The following is a 10,467-nucleotide window of genomic DNA, read 5'->3' as shown; positions in this document are numbered from 1 at the left end:
GAGAGTTCCTATGGCTCCACATCCTCGCCAGCTGTGGTCAGTGTTCCAGATTTTGGCCATTCTAACAGGTGTGTAGCAACCTTCAGTCCTTTGAAAGCTCTTTGAGCATTCTCCCACCTGACCTTTGGATGTGCAGTTCCTCTGCCTAGAACACTCATCGCTGAACCCAATCCTATTCACCTGGTTCACACTTGCTCCACTTTCAAGTTTTGGCCTTTGTGTTAGTCCATGACCTTCAAGAAGCAGATGCCAAGCGAGGATTTATTGGGGAAAGGCCTGTAACCTCAGAAAGCCATCATGAGTGCTTAGCACAATGCCTGGCATGCTCTAAACACCCAAATTTTTAGTTTCCATTAGCTTAATTACTGTTTTTGTTTACTATGTTATTATTCTCATCACAATTTGATCAGAGTCTCTTTTTTTGTTTGCTTGTTTGTTTTATGAGGCAGATTAGCCCTGAGCTAACATCCATTGCCAATCCTCCTCTTATTTTGCTGAGGATGATTAGCCCTGAGCTAACACCCGTGCCCATCTTCCTCTACATTATATAGGACACTGCCACAGCATGGCTTGACAAGCGGTACGTCAGTCCGTGCCCAAGACCCGAACCTGCAAGCCCCGGGCCACAGAAGCGGAGCGTGCAAACTTACCCGCTATGCCACTGGGCCAGCCGCTGATCAGAGTCACTTTTGTCTAAGCAAGGTTATAATCTGGTACATGCACTTCTTTGTGTGCCTTCTTCTTAAGTCTCTCCAAAACCCCAGAGGCATTCTTCTGTGACTTTTCACACTCATTGCTCATTCTCCTTTACGAGGTTTGAAAGGTGAGTGCCAGCTCTGAACTTGGGAGTTGACACAACTCTACACAGACTCAGAACATCATGTGCTTTCCCTGCAATGCGGCCAAAGAGAACCTTTCCATCTCTGCCTTCCCACCCATGTGTGCTGCGTGTTCCCTTTGCCCATTTTTAAGTACAGTGGGTTAGCACGAAGTGATCCAGTGAACTTTAACCCAACCGACACTCTATGGGTCGATACAAATATTTCTAAGAATTGTTTTATTTGAAGCAATTATTATCAAGCTGCCAAGTTATTATATATGCCAGCTTCACTTGCAATTGTGTTATAGTCTACGTCAGGGGTTAGCAGACTTTTCTGTAAAGAACCAGATAGCAAATATTTTGGGTTTTGTGGGCTAAACACAAGCCTGTTTCACGTTCTTCTTTTTCTTCTTCTTCTTTTTGTTTCCACACTCCTTTAAAGATGTAAAACAATTCCTAACCTGTAGACTGTACGAAAACAGTCGATGGGCCAAAACTGGCCCACAGGCTGTAGCTGCCACTCCCTCCTCCAGATCTCTGATTTCCTTTGTTTTAGACAGTATGGCAATCAAGAAGAATACACACTTAAATTTCCTTCTGTGTGCTAGAATCCCATTAAAAGTCAGTCTTGTTTTCAGCTTTTAGGAAACTGGACTCTTTCACAGATTTAATTGGAAGAGAAGAGGTATTTCATTGAAATATATGTTCAACTACATTGTGTGTATTTATACACACTCACACACACGTACGGTCTCTGTATTCCAAGTTAATAAAAATGTCTGAACATTTTCAGCCGATTTCCATGGGAACACATGTTAAAACATAATGTATGTCCTAAACAAGCACCAGGTTTTCTGGCTGATGAAACATTTTATGAGTTGACTTTGGGGGAGGTTTTGTTTCCATTATTGCCTGCCTGGCTGACTCTCCTTCTCACTCTCTCTCCTCTCTCTCTCCCCCATCCTCCTTCCTCTCTCTGCGTGTTCTCTGTGTCACATGCGCCCCTCGGTTGTCTCCTCGTCTGCTAGTCTCTCCCCTCCTCCCTCCTCTCAGTTGCCTCTTCATGCTGCTCACTCTGTGGGCCTCCGAGATGAAGGTCAAACATCTGGTTCCCATCTACCCACACTGTTTAACTGAAGCCCAGCCGACCCAGATTTCCTGTTCATAAATCATTACTCATCTGGAACACGCTCGGGACCACTTTGGGGACTGTTTACTCAGTGTATCTCCTTTTTTAGAAGAACTGTTTCCCTTCCACGTCGTTTTGAGGAGGCTGCCATCTTCTAAGTTGATAATTTTCTCAATTTTTATTTTTGAAAAGTAGACAAAAGTAGAATTTATTTGAAAAGGCATTTAAAACAAATTGCATTAAATTTAGAGTTTTGTAAAACATGCGAGTTTATAATAATAAAAGCAGTGAAAAACTGGAAGTACATATATATAGGATTAAGAGGATATGATATTTAATATTTTAAATAAACTTTGCAGAAGTAAAGGTAGTTAACACATAATCATAGCTATGTGCCAGATCATGCCTGAAATGTTAACTCATTTAATTCTTACAACAATATTACAAAATAGGTACTATGAGCCTTATTTTACAGGTGAGGAAACTAAGGCACAGAGAAGATAAGTAACTTTCCCAAACAGCTGGTAAGTGGGAGTCCTGGGAGGAGAACCCAGACAGTTTGGCACAGTCTATGCTCTTAAGCATCTGATTCAACCGTTTAGTTTCTTTAACTGTAAAATTATCCTCATTTCACAGATGGGCAAACTGAGGCACAGAGAAATTAAGTAAATAAAACTATTATAGCTATTTTCAAGTTTTTCCAAACATTGTCTCTTTTCTCAGTACTTCTGGTATGTTTCAGTGCTGCACTCTATGGCTTTACGGTAAACTCCCAAGAATTTTTTTAATTCCTCTATGTGGAATTAAAGTTAAAAAAAACTAGCTCCAATTTGAAATTTTTCATGGAATCACATGATATGCATAGATTTCTCTTAACTAACTTGTATCATAGGAGAAATAAAATGAATATGTCAAAGTATTTTTACCTAAAAATTCACCAGTCACAGGTTTTTCCTATGGTCGTAATACCAATGACTTCAGAGGAATTTAAATAAGAAAATAAAAGTGCGAGTTAAGGTAAACGGCACTGAGTCCTGTTCTAGTTCTTGAGTCATATTATCGGGCAATAACCAATATGAGGAATAGTCAATGACCATTCTTGATATTTATTAGGTGCAAAACATTTGCCAGGTGCTGGCGTAAAAGATGCATTAGAAAATTTCTCTCCCTGCAAAGAGTGACACTGAAGTGGCAGACATAAAGATGGTAGTGAGGTTCTTGTCAATGATAGCATTTTGTTGAAATGTAGATTCTTAGAATGTGAGACATCAACTAGTCTTTCTCTATCATTTTCCAAGTGGTATATTAGTGGGGCAGCAGGGGTGGGAGGGTGGGCTAAATTATGCTTCAGCAACCAGCAACTCCAAAATTTCAGGAACTTAATACGACAAAAATTTATTTCTCACTCACATTACGTGTCCTATAAAGTACAACAGGGACATCTGCTCCACACAGTCGCTCAGGGACCCAGGCTAATGTAGTCTCTAGGATTTTGTAGCTACACCATCAAGATCATGGGGCCTTCATGTTCACCACGGAGAGATGAAGAAAAGAGCATGGCTTTTCATTATCTCAAAAGGATAGTCCACTCACCCATGTTCCTTGGCCAGAACTCATTGTCTGGACCCACAACCTGCAAGATGGTTGGGCTATATATGGGAGCTCGTAAGTCCCACCGTGTGTCCACAGAAAGGAAACTATGGCTCAGGAAAAGGAAAATATCAAGCCTATTTCCTAGCCTCATTATCTTTCTACTCTCCAGAGTTGGGGTAGAGATAACAGAGCCTTTAGGAACAGGGACAGTTAAGAGACAGATCCTTGTGAGGGATAATTGGATAGAGATCTTGATTCTAAAATGTATTGAAACTAAATATAATACTTATTTGGGAGCTAATAAATTCCAAGTACTTTGGAATGTATTTTATAAGAATTGTATTTTTGAATCCTTACAATAAGTCTATGAAGTTAAATAATTTGCCCAAGAATGCACAGGTCTTAAGTAGTAAATCTGGTATTGGAACACTAGTCAATTGGACTCCAGGGCCTATGCCATTATTCCATTTGCAATGCTGCTAATATGTTGTGCAGTGCAAAAAAAGTGATGCCCAGGGTCTTGTACATTTTTCATATTGTTGGCATAAATATGTCCCCTCGTCTTCTCTCCTATGGATGCCTTAAAATTTGGTTATCACCTCTACCCTGTTTTTTCTTTCTTCAGTCTCTTATTTTGCAAATATCTTTTTCACTGATTTGGTTTCTTTAATATAATTTGTACCATTTTTACTGTGTCCCCAGTGGATGCCTATATCATGGCGAAGCAACTATATGCAGAATAAAACAGAAAATTAATTGATTGATTATTTATACAAAAAGACATTATCCAGATAGTATTTAGTCTATGAATCTACTCTTTGAATTCTATAAGCCAGCTCAACAGTCATCAAAAAATTCCCCTATTGCTTAGTATTTCTGTTATTTGTAACTAAAATATTGATAACTAAGAAAAATCAGAAATTAATGGCAAGTAACTGATTCTAACATACGGAATTGGCTAAATAGAGATGGGATGATAGTCCTCAAGATCTTTCCATCCTGACAAGGAGAATTGACAGCTCCTCTTATCTCCTGGGCTCAGATCACATACCTACTGAAGACAGTGCTTTAGAATACTTGGCAGTAAATATCATGGTATCAAAATGTTTTGACTCCCTCTTACTGCCTTTGGTAAGGAGCTGAAAGAGAATGTAAGCTCCAGTCCAAGGTGACTGCCTGGAAGCAGAAAAATAACAGCAGGGCAAGTTTATTATTTGTTAAGGGAAGTTCTTTCTCCCTATATCCTGCAACATAATAATGCTAAGTTTTAGGTAAACAAGGCACCATTTCTAAAGCTGAAGTTGAAGTACCAACGAGAAAAATAAAAGATCCTCATAACTGGGATGAGGATACCTGGGAGGAGGCAGAGGAGTTGAAGATGCTAGCTCCTTGGGGCCCCAACCAAACACACACCTATCTCAGAGCCTTTGTATCTGTGGTTGCTTCCGCCCGAACTGCTCCCTCGTCACCACCACCCCTCCCCTCTGTCAGATATTTTCAAAGCTGGCTCGCATCTTCACTTCCTTCAGTTATCTGCTCAAATGGCTTTTTTCAGAAAGGCCTTCCTCCAGTATCATTTATAAAACACACGCACTCTAATACACACATCACTCAATTCTCCTACTCTGCGATATTTTTCTGCTTCGCAGTTATCACCACTAAACATTTTATATATTTGCCTACCTTGTATATTTATTTAGAGTAAGTTAAACTTATGTATAACAAATAGACTCAAACATGTAATGTTTCAATGTAATAAAAGTTTTATTTCTTGCTCTCCTAACAGGCTGGGTAGGTATTCAGGATGGCAGTTCAGCACTCCTCCATGCAGTCATTCGGGGATCTATAGTCCTTCCATTCTGAGGCTCCATCATCCCCTGAACCCAGTAAATAGAAGATAACAAGACATGGAGAGATGTGCATGGGAGGTTTTCAATGTCCAGGCCTGGAATTGGGACATATCACTGTTGCCCATTTGATTGAAAAGGACTTGGTCATAAGACCGTACATAACTTTAAGGGACCTTTGGAAATAGAGTTTTGATGTGTGTCCAAAGAAGGGGAGACTGGATTGTGCTGAACAGCTTGCAATCTCTGTCTAGTATTCTTCCACTAAAATGTAAGCTACTTGAAAACAGCAACTTTGTTTTGTTCACGGTTATATTCACAATGCTAGAACAATGCCTGGGACACGGAAGACATTCAACAAATTTATGTTAAATGAAGGACAAAATGAACATAAGCGAATTTGATTTGAATGTAAGCTGTGAAGGCTGGGGCTATAGTCCAGGGCATATTAGAGAACAATTCCACCAAGACTCACACCCCTGTTTATTTTCCCCATGCACACCTCCTGCAGATCATTAAATTCAGAACTAAGGAGATTAAAAAGCCCAAAAGCTTTTTACCCAAGCATAGACAATTTCCTTTAATGGACCTTGTGAATAAAAATCATGATTATCCAACATTTCTGACATTGAAAATTTACAAATATATACCTTAAAAATAAAAGAGAACGGAATTTTTCAATATTTTAGGTAGTTAGGTCACCAGAAAACTCCTAAGCTTAGCTAAAAGAGTCTTGAGATTTTTCCATCAATCTCCAGGATGCACCCCCATCTTGCCCCACCTTCTATGCACCCCAGGAATGGATTAGACTGATGAGTAGTATACACACAACACACTGCAAGAAAATCTTTCCTTTTCCTCTCTTAAATCTGCCCAGAAGGATACTAGAACAAGGAAATTGTTCAAACAGGCAGAAGCTGTGCCCACTAGATGGACTTAGCAAGGAGTTTGGTCAAACATCCAGGGCAATGTGTCAACAAAGAGATATGCATTGCTTTTTCTGTCCAGAAGAAAACAACGTGTGCTCTGGACCTTTGACCAATGGGTGGTGCTTCCCAATTTCCATCTTGTTTTGTCTCCACCAGTTCACATCAGATGTGATAGACATCTAGTGCCCATGTTGCAGGTGGTGAGGACTTACATCTGCACCATATCAAGACTGTGCATGGAAAGAATCGGTTTTGATCAGAAATCCTATACTTGGAGAGCAGCAGCAGCTCTGTGATATCACCTCTGGATGCAATAATTGGGTGTGTATGTCGGGGGGGGGGTGTATGTTTGTATGTGGGTGCACACACGTGTGTACTAAGCAGCCAAGCAGTGGACTCTAGACTAGACTAGACAACTTGCTTAGCCCCACTTTTCTAGAAATTACCTTTTCCTGTGATCCATACAGTCAATCATGTTAGGAGTGGGTAAGTAGGTACTTGACCCCAACTGGGCAGCTGAGCCAATTAGTCTTGCTCCAGAAATTTGAATGAAGGAGTCAGGTAGCTGTGGATCTACATGATAGTGGTGATATTTTCTGATGCAGGGGAAGTAAGGGCTATATTAGGAGATCCCACAAGTTGGTGGAGGAGTATATTGATTACTGTTGTAGGTTTTTGTGACAGCTAAATGAAGTTGGGGGAAAACTCACACATCAAAATGTCTTTCATAATAATGATGATGATGATTTTTTTGCTGAACATACACAATATGTCAAGTAAGGCACTAGGTACTATACTTGCAAGAATTCTAAGTAGATATTATTAATATCTCTATTTTACACATGGAAAAAATGGCTCAGAGAGGTCAAACTAACACCAATGTATTCATTTTCTATTGCTGCTATAACAAATACCACAAATGTAGTGGCTTCAAAAAACACAAATCTATTACTTCACATTTTGGGGAGTTAGAAGCCTGACATGGATCTTACGGGTGAAAATCAAGGTGTGGCAGGACGGAGTTCCTTCCTGAGGGCTCTGAGGGAGAATCTGAGTCCTTGCCCTTTCCTTCTTTAGAGCTGCCAACATCCCTTGCCTCCTGGCCTCCTTCCACCACCTTCAAAGCCAGCCACATGGTATCTCCCTGACCTTGCTTCTGTTATCATGTATCACTCTCTGACTCTGATCTTCTGCCTCCCTCTTTCACTTTTAAAGACCCTTGTGATTATATTGGGCCCACCTGGATAGTCCAAGATACTCTCCCTATCTACTGTTTAGCAAACTTAATTCCATCTGCAACCTTAATTCCCCTTTGTTATGCAATGTGACATACTGACAGATTCCAGGAATTAGGACATGGATGTCGTCATTTTTTTTGGTGGGGGGAGTGGGCCTCATTCTATCTACAACATCAAGGTTGCATAGCCAGCAAATGGCAGAGTTTGGATTCAAACATGAGTCTGACTACAAAACTCATATTTATGACCATCACGTTCTCCAGCCTCTCATCTGATTATCATGCTGCTCTTTCTGCCCCTTGAATGACTTCTTAAGACGCTTCAAGCCTCCTGCATCCAAAGTCTCCTCATTCTTCAAAGCTCAGCATGACTTTCATCTCTGCCGTGGAGCATTTCCTGAGTAAACTCTCCTAGTAAGAATCAAAGTCCTGTGGTCAAAGCCTCATCTGCAGGCTTCTCTTCCAACTGTTTGTAGAGTCTGGAATAGAGAACCAATCCCAGCCCTATGCAGCCCACCTCATCTACCATCTATCTGTCTGGTTTTAAATCTTAGGAGTAAAGAGGACAAGCATAATCTTTCCTCTATCAGAAAGCTTTTCACAGATGTGAAGGGAATAACCAATGACCTCTGACACCGCATCTTCTCTTTGCCACATGGAGAGCTCTGGTTCCTTCAACCATCCTCGCAGGTCAGGGGCCGGCACCACCGCCACACTCTGGGCACAGTCTCTACACAGACTGTGCTTTCCCTATGGGCTCCTCACGGAGTGGCAATTCCTTAGGTGTGGTCTAATCAGACCTCCACCTAGATTCCATATTTCTATCAACTCACATGAGCTCAAACTAGCTTTTCAGTAGGTACATCACAGTGTGTATTCAGATTTAACTGATATTAATATTGGTTAGAATCGTTAAGATATTTCCAACATGCTACTACTAAACTACTATTTCTTTATCCTCTATTGGGAGGTAAGTTCATTTGTGGGATTTGGAGGAGCAGACTCAAATAAAAGTATTTACATTTATGCCTTTTAAAGTGTATTTTTACAGACTCCGCCCCCTTCTATCAAGGTCTCATCACTCTCTCTCCCAGTTTCATGCCATCTATAAATGTGAAAATAGTGACTTCTGTGTTTCTGTCCATGGCACTGATAAAAATGCTGAACAATCTAGAATTGGGGACAGAGTTTTGCAACACCCAAAGACCAAAAGCTTTTGGGTTACTGAGTCAACAGTTCCTCTGGACACCATTAGCCAGACTCCATCCCATAGTTCTCCAGTACGTCCACAAGTAGATCATAAAAAGTTTGCCAAATGCCTTGATGAAGAACAGATGAGGCACTCTGTCAACCACATTTCCCAGCTAAACTCCTGTGAAAGAAGGAAATGAGATCTGGGTAGTGGATCTAGTGGATCCCAGCTGTATATAGAGTAGTTATTTACCCCAGATATCCCACTGAGTGAAATGCAGTGATAGGAATGATTTCAAACCAGTCACCTTACAGAAATTACAATTATTTCCTTCATATTATGGAAACAAAGAATCAAAGATCAGAGGCATATAACCAGGTCTGCCTTCTATGCCTTTGGACATGTTCCTGAGCTTCCCCAGTGTCCTGCCAATGAAATGAACATAGTATCTGTTCTGCCTATCTCCCTGGGTTGTGGTGAGCATCAATTTAGCTGAGATAATGAACTTGTGCTGTGAAAACCACAGACGCACCTTCCAGCACTCTGTATTTGAGGCAGTCTTGACATCATCCAAGCACACCTTTCATGGCCCTGCCTCAATATCGTGAACCAGTTCAGGAATGCCATACAAATGGGTGCAAACCTCAGGGAAGTTCTAGTTGCAATAAGTTTCTTAAAAATGCACCTACTATGTATGGACAGTTTGGGAGTTACAAACAATTCATATAGCTAAAAACGTTAATAATAGTAATCCCCACAGTTAATCCTGCCTTGTTTTAATAGAACAAGTTTCATACTTTACAACCCAATTGGTATTTCTGAGAGTGCTTAAGCCATAGCTCTGGCATCTTTGGGATGGTTCATCCAAAGAAAGAAGTCAGCCAATCACCTTAAAAGGATACCTATCATGCGTGTATAGTCACACCTGCTAGTTGGTGCCATTCAATAACCCAGGAGGTGACCAACAAGGAGGATGAGGGTGTGTTTTCTCCACCTCTCATCCAAACACACAGAGCAGCTAATTTGAGATGTGTGAGATGTGGTGAAACAAGGATCACAGGCAAAGACCAGCACTCCTCCCTTATCAAGTGTGTGACCTGGCCACTCCAAGTCTCACAACTTAATTTCCTCATCTGTAAAATGGGTTCATCGTACCTACTTAATCATTGTACCTTCTTCGCCATAGTACCTTCTTCACCATAATACCTTCTCCACCATCAGAACCTTCTTCAACATAGTACCTTCTCCACAATTATACCTTCCTTATAGAACTTCTGTGAGGTTAAGTGAAGTAACGTATATGAAATTGCCAACTCCAAAGCCAGGCTAGACCACAGGATTTTCCATGACTAACACAGCAACAAATGTTTTCCTTGAGATGAATCTTGGCTAATTCACACAAGACCAGCTTCCACAGATGACTGAATATTGCCTTTGATCTCAAGCTTAACATTCCTCATGGTGTTGAGCTTTCAGTCATTATATCACAATCCCCAGCAGATCTACTTCTAGTTAAAGTAAACCCTTATATGTATAAGCACTCTAGAATAAACTGAACTTGTCTGTATTTGCGATAACAAAATTCCCAAACTTAAGATAAGAAGTCATTTAAAAGTAGGGTGCAGTGAGACCATTCACTCTTTACGAAGATAAGAATTAACAAATGTGAAGTAGCTTCCAGATTTAATCGTAGTATTCGTAATACCTTTTGATAATGAGG

The sequence above is a fragment of the Ceratotherium simum genome, chromosome 37 (genome assembly GCF_057802395.1).
Source record: "Ceratotherium simum simum isolate JZ-2026a chromosome 37, ASM5780239v1, whole genome shotgun sequence".
In the NCBI taxonomy this organism is placed as follows: domain Eukaryota; kingdom Metazoa; phylum Chordata; class Mammalia; order Perissodactyla; family Rhinocerotidae; genus Ceratotherium; species Ceratotherium simum.
Note: the sequence above shows the minus strand (reverse complement) of the source record.